This window comes from Monodelphis domestica, chromosome 6, assembly GCF_027887165.1.
Source record: "Monodelphis domestica isolate mMonDom1 chromosome 6, mMonDom1.pri, whole genome shotgun sequence".
Taxonomy (NCBI): Eukaryota; Metazoa; Chordata; class Mammalia; order Didelphimorphia; family Didelphidae; genus Monodelphis; species Monodelphis domestica.
Window position 1 is genome coordinate 59381368 of NC_077232.1, and position 18896 is coordinate 59400263.

Consider the following 18896-nt stretch of genomic DNA (forward strand, 5'->3'; position numbering starts at 1 on the left):
GCTCCTTTCCCCCCACCCCCTACCGCATTACCCCAGAGAGCTGAAGTGCTCCCTTTGGGCAGCTGGACAGAGGGGCAAGGCATGCAAAAAATGTCTTTGGGTGCTGGGAAGAAGGGGAATGGAGCCCCCCCCCCCCCCGACAGGTGGGCCCTCATGTGAATACTTCACCAATGTTGCCCTAGAGTGTAGTATCTCTTCTGGGCAGGCGTCTCAGCAGCATTCCCAGGATCTTTCACTTTCTATACCCCTTCCTCTTTTTTTGCTACCCTGACTTAAATTTGCTTTTGCCCTCACACATCTACCTTTCTGTATCTGGGCCTGTCTAGAGTTTGTGTCAATGTTCCCTCAAACATTCCTTCAATTCTTTCCAACTGCTGAACTCTCAGACTTCTGGATGGAGGTCTCATTCTGCTGCTAGATGCTACTATGGTCTAAGGAAAAAAAGGAGAGAGAAATCCCCTCTTCCCCCAACCAAAGGAGTCTCCTCCACAAAACTCTTCTGAATGTTTTACTCTCCCAAAATGAATGTGATTCCTAGCTCTTCACTATTTTAAACCCTGCAAAGCACATCTAATTTTTGCTTATCTGATATGGTCGTTCCCTTTAATTCCATTAAAGTGTTCACATCATCATGAAAGGATCAGGGAATAGATGTGCCTTTACAGATAGCTTTCCAGTCAGTCAACAAGTTTTTATTAATCATTAACTATGGGCTAGGAACTGGACAAAACGTTGAGATAAAAAAGCAAAAACAGTACTTAACACCTAGGCTGCTAGGTGACTTGCAGTGGGGTAGGAAGCTGGGTCTGGTGTCAGGAAGACCTGAGTTAGAATCCTACCTCAGACTCTTACTAGCTGTTTGATCCTGGACAAATCACAAAAATGTTATCTGCCTCAGTTTCCTCAATGGTAAAATGGGAATAATAATAGCTCCACCCTCCCAGGATTGTTATGAGAATCAAATGGAATAATATTTGTAAAATATAACTTCAGTGCCTGGTACATAGTGAACACTTAGAAATGCTTTTTCCTTCCTTGTAATTACATTCTGGGCCAAGAGGTAGATCAAAGATCAACTCCCTTTGCAGTATTTATATATTTTCTTTATTCCTAATACTAGGTTTTATTTTATAACTCTTTCTTTTAAAAATTAAATTAAATTTTTTTTCTTTTTTCCTTTTTAATTTTCTTTTTGTTTTTGTGAAAAATATACATCCATATTGTTCACTGTTATAAGAGCACTCTCATACAAAACCAAAACCCCCAAATAAAACCTTAAATATATTGATGTGAAAGATAATATGCTTGAATCTGCATCTATTTGACTTCAACAGTTCTTTCTCTGGAGGTGGATAGCATTCCCAGTCATAAGTCTTTCATCACCCCTATTTTCTGTCTTAGTAATAACTAAGGCAGAAAAACAGGGGCTAGATAAATGGAGTTAAATGACTTGTCCAGGGTTATATAGCTAGGAAGTATCTAAGATTAGATTTGAACCCAGGTCCTCCCATTTCCAGGCCTATTTACTATGCTATCTAGCTACCACCCCTTCTACTAGATCTTAAACTCCTTGCAGGAAAGAGACTATGTTTTGTTTCATCTTTGTATTAGTACCTAGCGAAATGTATTAGATATAGTAGTGATGTGATGAATGTTTGCTTAATTAAAATGCTTCCTTATGTGTAGCTAAAATCTGTGTCCCTATAACTTCCAACCACTGCTCATAGTTCTGCTCTCTGTCTAAACAGCACAAACCAAATCCCTGTTCCACACGGCAAAGACTTGAAGACAGAAATCTTGTCCCTCCCTTCTAGGCTTTCTCTTCTCCAAGTTAAACATCCCCAGCCCATGATTGCCAATCCACTTACCATTCTGGTTATTCTCCTCTGGACCAACTCCAATTTGTCAATATCCTACCCAAAACACTGGCCACAGCACTCTGGTTATGGTCTGACCAAGAAAGAGGTCAGCCAGAAAATCACCTTCCTGGTTCTGGACTCCTTTTTCTAATATATACAGCTTAGAGGAAGACCTTTCCCAGAGTTCTTTGCTCCCCCTCCCTCCTCTTCACTACTCTATGATTATGCTCCATCCATTATCACCTGTCTTTTATCTCTTCAGTGTCTTCTCTTTTGGCATTCATCTCCTCCACTTTCACTATATGTCAGGCCTCCCCTGTCTTTTCAACACCATTATCAACCATAAACATTTTTTTTTCATATCTGCTCCTCCTTTCGGGCTATCCTGTCTCTCTTTGTTTTCCTTGTCAAATTTCTTCTTGAAAGAGTAGCCTCTATAAAACGGTGCATACCCTTTGATCTGGCAATACCACTACTGGATCTGTATCCCAAAAAGATTAAAAAAGGGGGGGGGGAGAGAGACCTACTGGGACAAAATATAGCAGCTCTTTTTGTGGTGGCAAAGAATTAGAGATTGAGGGGATGTCCATTCATTGGAGGATGACTGAACAAATTGTGGTACATGATGGTGATGGAATACTATTATGCTGTAAGAAATGATGAACAAGATGATTTATAAAGATCAGCATGAACTGATGCAGAGCAAAATAAGCAAAACCCAGAGAACATCATACACAATAACACCAGTATCATATGATGATTATCTGTGAAAACTTGGCTACTCTCAGCAATGTAATGATCTGGGCCAATCCTGAAAGACACATAAGTGAATGCTACCCACCTCCAGAGGAAGATATGGTGGAGTCCTCCTTTTATTTTGGGATTTGGGTTATGTATGAGTTTGCTCTTACAACAATGACCATTATGGAAATGTGTTTTGTGCGATAATATAAATAAAATTAAAAAAAAGATAAAGACTAGCCTCTACTCACTAAACTAAAATCGGGTCCCTTTTAGAAAGCCTTTCCTTTAGGAAGTTGATTGTTTTCAATTTTTTCCTGCATATGACCCATTTGTACATAATTGTTCATATGTTGTCTCCTCCATTAGACTGTAAGTTCCTTGCGAGTAGGAACTATTTTTTGCCTTCCTTTATATCTTCAGCCCTTAGCACAATACCTGGCACATAGTAGGTACTTAATAAGTGTTTATTGACAGTTTAGCTGAGGCTACTCTTTAATACTATTCATTTTGGTTTCCTTTCCCACATCCTTCCTAAAACTGCTCTCTCCAAGGATCAAATCAAATTAAAGAGCCTTTCCTCAGTCACCCTTCTACTTGACCCTCCTGAGCAATCCCTCTTTCTGGATGATTCCTCTCCTTACCTGGCTTCCATAACAGTGGACTCTTCTGGTTCCTATCCTCCTTCTTTGAACCCTCCTCTCCTGGATCCACATCTTTCTCCTTCTACAGGTTGAGAGTCTTTTCCCAAGAGTCTGTCCTTCACTCTATTTTCTCTTCCTTAGGAACCTCACCCTTTCCATATTTTGTATTACAGGCAAACAGATGACTCTCCTGTCCCATTCTCTCTCCAAAGCTGTACTCCCTTTTTTCACTAGCACTTTGAACTCAATGTGTCCAAAATCAAATTCATCATCCTTTCTCCCAATGAGCTCTTCCTCCCAAGATCCCAGTTTTTGTGATTGCCTCTACAATCCTCCCAGTTGTCTAGGCTCAAAGCGTTTGAACCTCACTGGATCCTAGATCCAGAGATGGTAGGAACGTTCTAAAGGCCATCAAGTTTCTCATTTTACAGATGAAGAACTGAGGCCAAGAGAGGTTTGGCAACTTGCCCAGGCTTTCACAGTTTGAAATTGTATGAGACAGGTTTGAACTCAGGTCTTCCAGGCCACTGTGTTATACTATCATACCTTTTCACACATCCCTTACTCTCTACTTTCATATACAATTCATTCCTGTCCATTTAACTTCCCAAACATCTGGGCTGCTAGTTCAAACCCTCATTTCCTAGGCTACTGGAGGGCTACTACTTAGCCTTAGGTTCCCCGTCTTCTTAATCCTGAAGGCATGGAGTTGAGGCCAAGGTCTTTTTGAATGTTGGGGACCTTTCTGGCAGCTTGGTGAAGTCTATGGACCCATACTCAGAATCACGGTTTTAAATTAAAAACAAAACCAAAGGCTTGATATTACAAAGGAAACTAATTACAGGTATCCAATTTTTTTCTTTTTCCTTTTATGGGGTGTTTACAGTACTTTATTTTAAAATTTGGGTTAAATATTTGGTCATAGGCTAAGGTTAAGTAAAAATACCATGTAAAGAAGAACATTTTAAAGTTGTATAACTGTTCATTTATGTTATTACACAGTAAAATACATACTGTAAAGTAATCTTGTACATAATAATACATATATTTTAGGCATTTATGAGTCACTAAACTTTAAAAAATATCTCTGCATTTCCTTTCACATTCTTTGTGCAAACATTAAACTTTTACTTGTTTTAACTTTTAAAAAAGTTTACATTTATATTAAAAGATAAAATAGGTTGATATTATGCATATTGGTGCATTTCTGACTTTCTAAACTTTTTCTGTGTTGTCTGCTAGTCCTAACATGTCATCTGTGGCTTCTGCAAAACTCCCCCCCCCAAAAAAAATTTCCAATTAATTTCTTATGCCCACCCTTGATGTATCAAAACTGTGATGGAGAAAGTTGTGATGTGGAAGAGTTACCAAAAATATACTTTTTTTAAAAGTTCACTGGTAGAGAATATAGTACTGGATTTGTTGTCACGGAGCCTGAGTTCAAATTCTTAATTTGCACTTTGTGGTTTGTATACTTACTACCTTGGGCAAATCACTTCAGGACTTAGAGTCAAGAAGATCTGAGTTTAAATCCAGCTCAAATATTTAACTAGCTGTGAAAACTGGGCAACCCACTTAATTTCTGTCAGCCTTAGTTTCCTAATATGTAAAATGATATTGATAATAATAGCATTTATCTCCAGAGGTTGTGGTGAAGATGAAATAAGAGAGGGGAAGCCAGGTGGCTCAGGGGATAGAGTTCCAGGCTTGAACTGGGAGATGCTGGGTTCAAATCTGGACTTAGATACTTCCTAGCTGTGTGACCCTGGGCAAGTCACTTTACCCCAGTTACTTCACTCTTATTGCTCTTCTGCCTTGGAGTTTATATTTAGTACATATTTTAAGAAGGTAAGGGTTTTTTAAAAGATGAGATAAGATAATATTTGTAAAGTGCTTTGTAAACTCTAATGTGGTCTATAAATAAGTTAGCTGGTATTCATTATTATTATTGTGTCACCTCTATTTTTCCATTTTTTAAGAAGAGGGAGTTGAATTAATGTCTTCCCACCTCTAAATCTATGTCACAATCTGCTCACCATTACAAGATTTATATTCCTTAAAAAGATGGCTCAATACAGAACTCCAGGCAAGAACTTAAAAATCTTTAGTGTCTTCACATGATTTATAGAATAAAGCCCAAACTTTTTAGGGTGTCATTCAAGACCTTCCACAACCTAGAACCAACTTCCTGTTGACTTTGTTTATTTGCTATTCTCCTACATGTGCTATACTCCAGCCAAACAGTGCTACTCTTTGTCCCCTAGAAATGCCCCTCCTTCCCCCCCCTTTTTTTTGGTAGCTTTACCCATGTCCTTCCCACTACATTGGATACCCTTCCCCTGCATTGCCATCTGTCAAGAACCCCACCCAAATGCCACCTGTTACCACAAGCAGGAAGTCAGAGGACTTGAACTGCGGGGGCAGGAATAAAACAGCTGCTACAGTTGTCTTCAGGGGGGCACCAGCCATTCTTTGGATGCCTTTATGGAACAGTTCAAAGCAGGATAAGCTCACTTCTATGGACCTGTTTTCCTAAACTGACCCTTAAACTATGGCCCTAGATCCGATTGTGTCAGAAAGAGGAAGATCAAAAGTATCAGGTGAGGCCTCTTCTTGGCAGAAGAGTGCAGCTCTGGGGAGTCTGGTTACCTGGGTGACTTCCCCACTATGTCTGTGTTTGTATTCCCTGGGGTCATGCACGAACCTGGGAGAGTCTTGCACAGTTCCTCTGATAGAGGAGGGGAAGCCCCTCTTGGGGATCTATGTAGCAGCTGGAGACCTGAGTTAAAGTAACCTGAAGGAAGGGACCTTCTACTTTAGAGGATGACAATACAGGGGAACTTGTACAATGGTGTGCAAATTACGGGGGACAAAGTGAAACTGTTACATTTATTGACACACAATAAGCCTTACATTTTTTTTCACATCTTAAAAATTCAAGATGCAATGTCTTCCTTTTGTTATATTCATTTATTTTTACTCTAGTATTGTTTCTTTAATATTCTCTTATATGTGCTTATACTCCAGTCAAAAGAAGGCTATTCTTTGTCTCCTAAAAATGCCCTATCTTTCCTTTTTTATAGCTTTACTCATGTATCATAGGTACACAAATGTCAAATTTCACAAGATGTTGACATGTTCTTTAATTCTTCACCATGAAATCATAATCACTATATTAAATTTACCTTTGACAAACATTTTCCCAAGTCTTGCCTTGATTATAGCTCATAGGTTTTTTCCCTCCTTCCTTCCTTCCTTCCTTCCTTCCTTCCTTCCTTCCTTCCTTCCTTCCTTCCTTCCTTCCTTCCTTCCTTCCTTTTTTCTTTTTCTCCTCCTCCTCCTCCTTCTTCTTCATCATCTTCTTCTTCATCTTCTTCTTCATCATCTTCTTCATCTTCTTCATCATCTTCTTCTTCATCATCTTCTTCTTCATCTTCTTCTTCATCTTCTTCATCATCATCTTCTTCATCATCATCTTCATCTTCTTCTTCATCTTCTTCTTCATCATCTTCATCTTCATCTTCTTCATCTTCATCTTCTTCTTCTTCATCTTCATCATCTTCTTCATCTTCATCATCTTCTTCATCTTCATCTTCTTCATCATCTTCTTAATCTTCATCTTCTTTATCATCATCTTCTTCTTCTTCTCCCTCTCCACCTTTTCCTTCTCCTTCTCTTCCTCCTCCTTCATAAAACTTTTTCTTCTTTCTTCTGTCTTAGAATCAATTCTATGTATTGGTTCCCAGGCAAAATAGTGATAAGAGGTAAATGGAGGTTTAGTGACTTGCCTAGAGTCACACAGCAAGGATGTGTCTGAGGCCAAATTTGAATCCAGAACCTCCTATCTCAAGGTCTGGTTCTCTCCCACTCAGCCACCTATCTGCCCCTTCCCCATGTTTCCAATGAGATTTAACTCAAGTGAATTCCCAGGCTACTAAAGTATGTTTATCTCCATCTCTTGGATACATTTCTTAACCTTTCATGAGATGTGACATAGTACAAGGTTGTATTTCAATAGTCCATCTCTGTTAAGGAATTTTAGTAATTCTAGAACAATGCTACTTCTCAATGCAGAAATATATTGATCAGAATTCATCATTTTCTCAATGGAGGTAGTTTTCTGGCTCCTTGGAAGTAAAAAACCCTTAAAATCATTTTGGATGTATGTTTGACATTCTAATGAAGATGCCAAGACCTTATAGGCTTATGTGGATTTCTGCCAGCAGTATTGATGTAGCCTTAAAATAAAAAGTGATTTTCATAAGTGACTTTTTTCAGTTTTCAGTACTCTTATCTTTGTTTTGTTTTGCTTATGATAAATAACTCTTCTTCATAGCAATAGTTACAAGCTTTTGTTTTATTGTTCATTATTTCAGTTTCAAGAAATCCATGACACCCTGTAGATTGTCAACAACCCATCCAGCTCCCAAGTCCCCAGGTACATCTTTTCTTATTTTCTGAGAATAGATTATTTGTAGGTCCTCAATTGTTTTTGTTTTTGTTTTTGTTGTTGTTGGTTTTGGCCACATTTTCCTTAGAGTTACAGTGTAACTAAATATTGTAGGCTTTAATGAATCTTGAAATATTTGCCTTTCCCACAACAGCAGCTGATACAAAATCTCTAATACTTGTTGAAGTATGCTTTGTAAGAGCTAGAACTTTTGTATATTTCCTTGGAATAATGTCCAATTTAAAAAACTCCCACAGAATTTAATATTATCAGTCAAGAAACATTTATCAAATGCTTACTATCTACTATGCACTGTGCTGTGAACTAGGGATGCAAAGAAAAAGTAAAGATAAGCCCTCAAGGAGCTTACATTCTAAGGGAGTAGATATCTTGTAAAAATCAGATAAAACGTAACCTTACAGAGGATAGCAATAGCAGCTAGGAAGACTAAGGAAAGGCTTTCTAGAAGATGTGGCTGTTGTGTTTTAAAGGAAACCAAGAAATTAAAAGGGAACAATAAAGTATGCATATTTGCATATATACATATTCACAAAATCTAGTACTTGACTGACAACTAATTAAAGGTAGAGAAACCAGATCAATCTGGATCTAGTTTCATATGTTCAAAGTCTTAAGCACACCACTTTAGAAGCTCATGGAGAAGATTCCAATAGAACAAATATGGAAATACTAGTTTCCATATAGGAGGCATCAGTTTACCTTCTTAGAAGGAATTTGAAGGTACAAGGGAAAGAAGAAATAATTGTTATGATGTGGAGAAGTACTCACTTTTCTGAAATGCTAAGGAAGAAGTATAGTATGGTGGAAAGAGCAATGGATTTGGAGTTAGAAGACCTGAGTTCAAATCTTAGCTCAGACACTTGTGTACAACTGTGGGTGAGTTCCTTTACTTCTCTAGATCTTAATTTCCTCATCTATAAAATGAGTGGATTTGTCTAGAAGATCTCTAGTCAACTCTCGCCTGTGGTTTCAAGAAGCTATAGCATCTGCAGCAGCCACACTCTGGTAAAACCATCACAGGGCTAAACCAGTTTAAGGACAGTCAATAAGATGTCTACCCTAAACATATGGAGACTTTCTCTGACAGAACAAGCATATAAGAACAATTTGTTCCACTGGCCAGGAATGCAGGTGAAGCGAATTTTGTAGAACGCTTAGAGCTTGATAAGACATCAAAGACGTGAAGGTTAGCCACTGTATCTCAGGGCCATCCCCAGTCATCCTGACTTTTGTCTTGCCACTGTTCTTTACTGTCTCTGGAAGTGAGAAAGAAGCTGATGACTTTGGCCAACTCTGCCTCATTAAGATCCAATTCACTAAGAAATCACCCATCATGATGCCATTGGTCTTCCTTGAAAACAAAAATTAACAATAGCAACATTCCTTCCAGACCCAAGTCTTTGATCTTAGAAAGATCGTCAGAAAGAAGATAAGGTTAGACAAGGATGTGTGGAGTCAGACCAGGAAGGCTTTATGTGTGAAAACCATTGGCTCAGATAGTAACTCTAGACTGGCACTGACCTATTAGAGCAAGAATAGAGATGGCTTCTTGAGTGCTATCTGGTTCCTCACCATGGATACACAATAATCACTCCATCTTCCATGAAGGGAAGGAATATAAAAAGGCATAAGAAGGGGGCAGTTTCTTATTATCATCAAAGAAGTGAGCTAGTGGATCTGGATAGCAGCAGGCAGGCAGTATCTGCTGCCAATAACCCTAATGAGGACATGAGATTCTCTCCCTCTCTTTGTCTGCTTGTGGGGAGTAGGTAAAATCAGGGAGAACTCAAACTTCTGAACTGGTATCTCCAAAATGGTCCTTATTCCATGACTCTAAAGCTGAGAACATTGACATGTGGGGAACAAGAGATCCAGATGAGACCTGGAAAACACTGTAGTTTTGAGAAGTTTGGTTATTTGTTATTTATATAAAACATGACTTCTTGGTGCACTCAAATCTGCATTTGCTGCTCTGTCAACAAGATCCCCCCTCCCCTGAAAGTTCATCACCTCTAATATCATCATCATGCTGCTAACTCAAGCCTTGAATGACATCTTTCTCAGTCTCTCCTTCCCTTTGATTGAGGGCTAGAGAATGGAAAACCAAATTCTTCTCATTACCTTCCCTTATAGGAGGCAGAAAATGGACTTTTTGTGCACTCTTTTCTATATCTGAGCCATTTCTAGCTTCAACTCCATGGAACAAGGTGCTCTCTGCTGGGTACCCTCCAATCTTCCTCCTCTCCACTCTCCCTTTATTGTCTTCCTGTCTACTTTTGTGTAACGTCTTCTCTCCAATAGACTACAAACCCCTTTGAAGTCAGTGACTTTCTTTTTGTTAATTATATCCCCAGGATACCTATCAATTAAGAAATGGCTAACCTGTCAAATATGATTGTAATGAAATACTATTGGTTATAAGAAATGCCAAGCAATAGGATTTCAGAAAATCCTGGAAAGACTTTCATGAACTGATGCAGAGTGAAGTAAGCAGAACCAGGAGAATGTTGTAACCACAATATTGTATGATAAACAATTGTGAATAACTTAGCTATTCTCAGTAATTCAATGATCCAAAAAAAATCTGATGAAAAATGCCATCAGCTTCTAGAGAAAGAGCTATTGGAGTTTTAATCTAGACCAAAACATGCTTTTCCCACTTCTTTTCTTAAATTTTTTGTTTGTGTTTCCTTCCATAAAAGGATTAATATGGAAAAATATTTTATATGATTGAACATGTAAAATCTATATCAGATTACTTATCATTTCTGAGGGGGGAAGAAGAGAGAATTTGAAACTCAAAATTAAAAAAAATTTTTTTAAACCCTTACCTTCCATCTTAGAATCAATATTATGTATTGGTGCCAAGATGTAGAGTGATAAGGGCTAGGCAATTGGGGTCAAGTGATTTGATCAGTGTCACACAGCTAGGAAGTGTCTGAAGCTAGATTTGAACCTAGGACCTTCCATCCTTAGGCCTAGCTCTCAATTCTCTGAGCAACCCAGCTGCCTCACCATCAATTTTTTAAAAAATCAAATGTTTTTACATGTAATTGGGAAAAATAAAATATTATCAAAAATTATATCTTCAGCACTTAGTAGGGTGCTTAGAATGTAGCATGTGCTTTAAAAATGTTCATTGGATTGTTTGGCCTTTCCTATGTGTCAGTTCCTTTCTGTTACATACGTTTCTGGAAACAAACGTGTGCCTCAGCTTTTTTTTTTTTTAAACCCTTACCTTCCACCTTGGAGTCAATACTGTGTATTGGCTCCAAGGCAGAAGAGTGGTAAGAGCTAGGCAATGGGGGTCAAGTGACTTGCCCAGGGTCACACAGCTGGGAAGTGTCTGAGGTCAGATTTGAACCCAGGACATCCCATCTCTAGGCCTGGCTCTCAATCCACTGAGCTACTCAGGTGTCCCCGTGACTCAGCTTTAAAGGGTGCTGCCCGAGGTCTTAAGCAGACTATACCCCAAAGGTCAGGTCAGTGTGACTTGGCTTCACAAGCTCAAAAGAAGCTTCATGATGTCCCTGATGCCTCTTGAGACCTTCCCTATGGTCTCATGTGTGTCTGTGCCAAGTTGTGGGAACCTGCCATCACTTCTTCCATGAAAACTCTCCTGATCCTGTCCCTAACAGAAGTGATTTTTTTCTCCTCTGAACCCACTTAAAAGTTATGTTTCAGACACCATTTTCCCTTGTGTTACAGTTATCGGTGGATTTGTCTTACTTTCTATCAGATGATAAACTCTTTGGAAGCAGGGACTTGGCCCTCTTCTTCTTTCTAGCCCTTGAAGTATTTCATGTGTAGTGTGTAGGTGCTCACTTAATGCTGGGAAATTGCATGAAATGTTGGCCTTATTAACTTCAAATGGCTTTTACTGTTGCACCACAATTCTTATACTTCTCTCTTGTTGATTCTCCAGTGACATCCCACTGTGGCTATGCCCAGTCATTTCTATTTCCTAACAGTCCCCTGTAGGAGGTCTGGTTGGTGTGTGCTGGGCATGACCTTAGACAAAGCAGGATGCCTCAGGAAGGATGTTGCCAGGCTAAAAGGACAATGCTTTTTGGCCCTGACATTTCCCCCCAGTGATAAGGTGGTCTGGGTCCCTACTCTATTTTCCTGCAGCCCTGGGCAGACCTGATTAGCATCTGACTGAGCTGAAAGACCCCTCAGAAAGTCAGAAAGACACACAGAGGGAAGGAGGTGTGGCTTCCCAATATCACTAGAGATTGTGTGGATGGACAGCTGGGAGAATAGTCTCCACTCTTACCTATATATACTTTACCCCCTCAGAATTGCGGTTGGCCTGTGTCAGAATTGGGGCTATGTTGCACAGTGGATAGAGTTCTGGACCTGGAATGAGGAAGACTCATCTTCCTAAGTTCAAATCTGACCTCCGACATTTACTGTCTCTTTGATCCTGGACAAGTCACTTAACTCTTTGTCTCATTTTCCTCATCTGTAAAAAGAGCTGGAAAAGAAAATGATGAACCACTCTGGTATCTTTGCCAAAGCAACCCCAAGTGGGGTCAGGAAGAATTGAACACAAGTGAAAAAAACAACTGGTGTTTTATACTTTGGGTATAACTACCCCTCTCTCCCAAGGCAGACTCCCCACTGGTGCCATTTGTCAATTTTTCTTGGATTCGAGCACTATTGCTTTCATTTCTCGGGTATGATTTTCCCACATCCTTGTATGTTGTCATCTACACTGTGCCCACCCCCAACCTTTCCCAATGCTGCCCTTGGGGACCTGAGCTTTCATCCTTGTGCCATCATTGGTACCATAAAACCAAGGCTTGCGAGTTTGGTTGTTTTCTTAGTAAATGATCAGTCTTTCCATGTGCTTTTGTTTATGAATAAAAGTTGTTAGGGATAGGAGGAAGAGGGTAGAAAGGACATTTCTTACATGTTTAGGAGCAGATATTTTTAAATCTTCTTTCAAGATTATTTCTGGATCTTTCTTTCTTTCTCATTAGGGAACCATATACCAATTTCCAGAGTACAGTTTATGGGGAGTAAGCTCTCTGGGGAGGGGGAAATGTGCTCATGATGAGAGCAATCAAATGGAGCTATGCTGGAGAATGGCACACTTCAGCCTAGGCTGGTGCTCAGATGACAGACACAGTCCACTGCCAGCCATGCACGTTGGAAATGAAAAATGGGATTTGGGATATCTGCAAAGTGGGAAGAATGGATATTTAGCCTTGGTCCTGCACTGGGACTGTCAGCTTCTTCCATTCTAAGGACTCCGTGGTGATGTGTGTGCATTTCAAAGTGACTGTTAAAACCAAGAGCTCTATTAAATAAAATATCACTGCCCCCTGCTTGGTGAGCATAAGGGATTTGGTCGCTATGGAGTTTAATCCTGATTCATGGGCCAAAGGCGCTCTTTTGCAAGCTGCAGAGCTCAGATTCCATAATTGCGTACACCATACAGGTGTTGTATTTATGTGTATGTACAAGTTCTGCATGATGACTGCACCTTACAGGCAACATCATCTGTATGTGCATGTGTGGGCACATACAAGGGTGCGTGAGTCTTCTGTGCATGTGTGTGCTACATACAAACAACATAGTCATCTATTATAGGTCACATCCTCTTTGCCAAATGCATATATTTTGAGCATGGTGAGTTATACATGTTTTCTATGTGTTACAAGCTACCACCTATGTGTGTATACATGCATGTACAAAGTATTTGCACATTTTGTTTTATACAAGTTCTTCCTTATTTCCTTGCTTTGTTCCTTGTTTCCTTCCTTGCTTCCTTTCTTTCCTTCTTTCTTTTTCCTTCCTTCTTTCTTTCTTTTTTCCTTCCTTCTTTCCTTCCTTCTTTCTTTCTTTTTTCCTTCCTTCTTTCCTTCTTTTTTTCTTTCTTTATTTTTTCCTTCCTTCTTTCCTTCCTTCTTTCTTTCTTTCCTTCCTTCTTTCTTTCTTTCCTTCCTTCTTTCTTTCTTTCCTTCCTTCTTTCTTTCTTTCCTTCCTTCTTTCTTTCCTTCTTTCCTTCTTTCTTTCTTTCCTTCCTTCTTTCTTTCCTTCCTTCCTTCCTTCTTTCTTTCCTTCCTTCCTTCTTTCCTTCCTTCCTTCCTTCTTTCTTTCCTTCCTTCCTTCCTTCTTTCTTTCCTTCCTTCCTTCTTTCTTTCCTTCCTTCCTTCTTTCTTTCTTTTTCTTTCCTTTCTTCCCTCCCTCCCTCTCTCTTCCTTCCTTCCTTCCTTTCTTTCCTCCTTCCTTTCTTCCTTCCTTTTTCCTTCCTTCCTTGTTTCCTTCCTTGCTTCCTTTCTTTCCTTCTTTCTTTTTTCTTCCTTCTTTCCTTCCTTCCTCCCTACCTTTCTTTCTTCCTTCCTTCCTTCTCTTTCTTTCTTTCTTTCTTTCCTTTCTTCCCTCCCTCCCTCTCTCTTCCTTCCTTCCTTTCTTTCCTCCTTCCTTTCTTCCTTCCTTTTTCCTTCCTTCCTTGTTTCCTTTCTTGCTTCCTTTCTTTCCTTCTTTCTTTTTTCTTCCTTCTTTCCTTCCTTCCTCCCTACCTTTCTTCCTTCCTTCCTTCCTTCCTTCCTTCCTTCCTTCCTTCCTTCCTTCCTTCCTTCCTTCCTCCCTCTCTCTCTTCCTCCCTCCCTCCCTCTCTCTCTTTCTTTCTTAGAATCAATCAATTAACCTGTATTCTTACAGTAGACAGTAAGTACAGAGTAATTATTCCTTATAAGTCATATTCTATATGTGTATGTACATAGATGGGTGTTATATGTAAAACAAAATCCCATTTGCTTTATGTTACAGGCCATATACATTTCCATATATGTGCATGTTCTGCACAAATGTGGTAAATATATATTGGCTACATATTCCAGACCACATCACTCAAGTCAAGCCAACAAACATTTATTCAGCACTTAGTATATGTCAGGCACCGATGTATACCCAGAAAGGAAAAAGCAGTCTCTTCATGAAAGAAGCTCAAAGTCTAACATGGGAGACAATCTGCAAACAAACCAAATATAGACAGGATAGAGATAAGCTCTGAAGGGAATGCACCAGCACCCACTGTCTACTGGGTGCTGGCAATCCAGTAACCAAAAGGAAAGTCCCTGACTTCAAAGAGCTTACATTCTATCAGGGATTGCAGAATAAGAAGTTGTTAAGTGCCTTTTATGTGTTTATAAGTGCTTTATACATTTTACCTCATCTAATTCTCAAACAACCTTGAGAGAGAAGTAGGTGCTATTATAATACTCATTTTACAGTTGAAGAACCTGAAGCAGATAATGGTCAAGTGACTTGCCCAGGAGCACACAGCTAAGAGGCATCTGAAGCTGGGTTTGAACTCAGATCTTCCTGACTCTAGACCCAATATTCTATCTACTGAGGCATCTAGCTTCCCCCTCTAGTGGATAGAATGCCAATCTTAGTGTCAGGAAGAACTGAGTTAGAATTTCAACTCAGACATTTAACTAGCTATATGATCCCAGACAAATCGATTAAGAAATTGACTGTCTCAGTTTACTCAATTGTAAAATAAGGATAATAATAACACATATATCACAAGGTTGTAGCAAAGCTCGAAGAAGGTAATATAGAAAGTGTTTTGGAAATCTTAAAGTGTCATATAAATGTTAGCTATTATAATTAACACACAGAGCATTCAGAATACACAGAGGAAAGCAAATGGGATGATGATGTCTGTGTCAAACAAAGATAGGTTGATGGACATGGTGATGTTTAGCCTGGAGAAAAGAAGACTTAGAAAACACTTGTAGCTGATTGAAGAATCGTCATGGCAGAAGAAAGATTCTGCTTCTTTGTTTTGATGTCAGAAGTCCTAAGTAGGAGCTAGTCTCTAGTAGGGGGACCCTGACGGGCAGTGGGGTATAGATGTAAGTTCAACAAGGAAAATATTTTTCTAACAATTAGAACTATTTAAAAGCAGAATGAGCTATATTTGGACATCTTCCAAAGGAGGTTAGACCACCATTTGTTGGGTATCCTGGAAAGGACTGTTTGCTCAGATACCAATTTCACTAAATTGACTCCCAGAGGTCCTTTCCAATTCCAAGATTCTATGACTCCATGAGGATTCCTCCCTGATTCTGGATGTTCGCCACCTTCCAGATCCCATAGTAAATGGTTTAATGAGCTAAGAACAAAATGAGTGGCCTATACATCTATCTTCTGGTGATATGCCTTTTGGTACTAGGACTCCCATGGGAGACTTAGTCCTTGCACTAGAACCCTTTTTAACTTGTTAGGACCTATCAGACTTTAAGATCTGTGGGTACTGCTTCAAGGGCCTAGAATCATCTCCAGGAAATAGTAATGGATCAGATAAAGATTTAATCGAGGAAACTTGTAGATTCAAGATTAAAATTCATAGCCTGAAATGGCCTCTGTATGTAAACTGTTGAAGAACCTGTCATAACACAGGTTCACAAACATAGTGAAGACTTTCTCTACTTACCTTGTCCTAGGAAATCACAGTTTTTTCTGCACCAACACATCTTGCTCAATACTCAGTGTTCTAGGTAGGATCAGAGATCTAGAATTAGAAGAGCCTTCAGAAGTCATTGAGTCCATCCTTTTACTTATACAGATGAGGAAATTCCAACCTAAAGGACAGCTAAGTGGATCCGTGGATATAGTAATGGGCCTGAAGTGGGGGTAGGGGAAAGATAACAGAAAATATACTTAGAGCTGGAAGGGATTAAGCAATTATCCAATCCAACTCCCTTCATTTTACAGGTTAAGTAAGTAAGCCTCAAAATGGTGAAATGATTTGGCCAATGTCACCTGGACATTAACAGCTTCAGAATTTGAACCCAGGAGAAGGAAGAGGAGAGAGGTGAGGGATGAATGCAGCACAGGGGGAAGAATATTGGCTCTGAATCATATTAAAACCCAGATATGTTGACCTTGGGTAAGTCACTTAACTCCCTTGGATCTCAGACTAGATAATCTTGGGTCCCTTCCAATACTGTCACAGCTATTTGTTACAACTTGTTTATCCATTACAAAGCCCTTTAGCATCTGGTCCAAACCTAACTTTCAAAGCTTAGTAAGCATTTATTAAATGCCTACTGTGTGCCAGGCAATGTGCCAATGTGCTGAGCTAATCTTGGAACTCACTCTCTTAATCTTGGAACTCTCTCTCTCTCTCTCTCTCTCTCTCTCTCTCTCTCTCTCTCTCTCTCTCTCTCATATAAAATATTTCTATAATAAAGATAAAAATAAGAAGGCATGCCAGAAGTGGGTAATGAGTGGCAGAAAGAAGATGAAGGATGGGGAAGAAGGAGATGGGTGGGAGCTAGGGGAGAAAGGATAGCACACTAAAAGCAAAGTATGAAAGGTAGGGATGAGTGAAGGGGGTTAATTGTGGGAGAAGGGCAGAAAGTAAAGAGAACTGTGACTTAAGAAGTGGGATATGAGAGGTTAAAGAAGGGAAATGAAATGACGAGGTGAAAAGTTATTGGCAATGAATGAGAAGTGGAGGGAATATGAAGGGAGGGGAAACAGGAAGGCTATGGGTTGATGCATAAAGAATAAAGGAGGAGGAAAGAGGAATTGGGGAGTCAGAGATTGGGGGTGAGAGTTGAGAGATTAAGGGTGATTCTCTTTGACTCCTTTGCAAGTCTTTAAACTCCACACCATGATATTGATTCCTCAGCTGCTGGACAGAGCTGGCTTCTCTTTTGAATCTGAAGGATGTGACCCTTCCCTCTGGGCATGGAAAACACCCTAACTGAATGTGGTAGCAAAGTGAGTCAGTCCCATTCCATTGTAGCTTTGATTCCCAGCCTAGAGCATCTACGAAACAGGGACTAGTGCAGGCCTGCCATTTGCAATGGAGCCAAGGCCTGAGGTACCTTCAGAATGGTTATCACTACTGTCAAATCTTTCCCTAATGGAAGGGAAATTTCTGAGCAGCCCCTGGCAAGAGGCCTGCAACTCTGCTCACCACTTACCACTGGTTTACAGCAAGGTTTCTAAAGGTGAGTCACATCTCTGTAGTACTAGAAGGTTTACAGACCACTTTCCCTGAAACATCTTTGTAAGATGAATGGTACAATATTATTATTCCCATTTTATGGAAGAGGAAACTGAGGCAGAAAGTAGTAGATATTGAGATCCATCTTCATATCTGCTTCCTTTAATATGGATACCTCTTTTTGTGTCCTTTCAGAGAAGCTCTTTCCCTGCCAATGTACAAGGAGAACATCTTGGGAGGAAGCATTTGGAAACAAACACAGATGCAGGTAGCAGGTGGTACAGTGGATAGAGTATTGGTCTTAGAAACAGGAAAACTGGAGTTCAAATTTGGCTTCAGATACTTACTGGCTGTTAGACCCTGGGTAAGTCACAACCTGTTTGCTACAGTTCCCTCAACTGTAAAATTGGAATATCATCTACCTCACAGGATTGTTGTGAGGATGAAATGAAATAATGTTTGATTTTTGGATTTTTAAAGCCCTTCCCTTCTGTCTTGATGTTGTTAGAGCCAAGAGCAGAAGGCAGTAAGGAGTAGGGGTTGGGAGTTAAATGACTTGCTCAGGGTCACACCTCCTTTCTCCAGGTCTGGCTCTCTATCCACTGAATCAACTAGTTGCCCCCATAAAAAAATAATTAAAAGTGCTTTGCTCACTGCCTGGCACCTAGCTCTATAAATGCTTATTCCCTCCCCTTCCCCATTTTGGCATGAACAGTGGAGCTGAGAGCTTAACATTGTGGAAGATAAATCAGTCTCCTTTCTGGAGGGGATGGTTTTAGAGGCCAAATCATCATCTCCTTTCCTCTGCCTCCCTGTCTACTACCCAGAAAATTCTGATGCTGTTCATCTCCTGTGCTATGTAGGAATCAGGGCTCCCTGTCCAATGGAAGTGCTGCCCCTCAGCATCGCTGGGAGAGCACATGTGCAAAAAGGAAATTACAACTTTTCTTACCACTGGAGGGATATAAGCTCTATTGAAAATCCTTCTTTTAAAAAAACAAAAAACCAACACCCTTACTTTTCATCTTTGGCTCAAAACTGTGTACTGGTTCCTAGGCAGAAGAGGGGTAAGGGCTAGGCAATGCAGGTTAAGTGACTTGCCCAGGGTCATACAGCTAGGAAGTATCTGAGACCAGATTTGAGCCCAGGACTTTCCAACACAGGCCCAGCTCTCTATCTTCTGAGCCAACTAGCTGCCCTGC

General features: G+C 39.9%; 1 long non-coding RNA gene across 1 annotated transcript in view; it reads left to right on the plus strand.

Moving 5' to 3' along the window:
* LOC130455008 (uncharacterized) overlaps window positions 1–18896 on the plus strand; it is a 42508-nt gene that overhangs the window by 8115 nt on the left and 15497 nt on the right. The window contains exon 2 of the long non-coding RNA XR_008912775.1: window positions 7621–7682. This is a non-coding gene — a long non-coding RNA (uncharacterized LOC130455008). The remainder of the gene's footprint in view (window positions 1–7620; window positions 7683–18896) is intronic.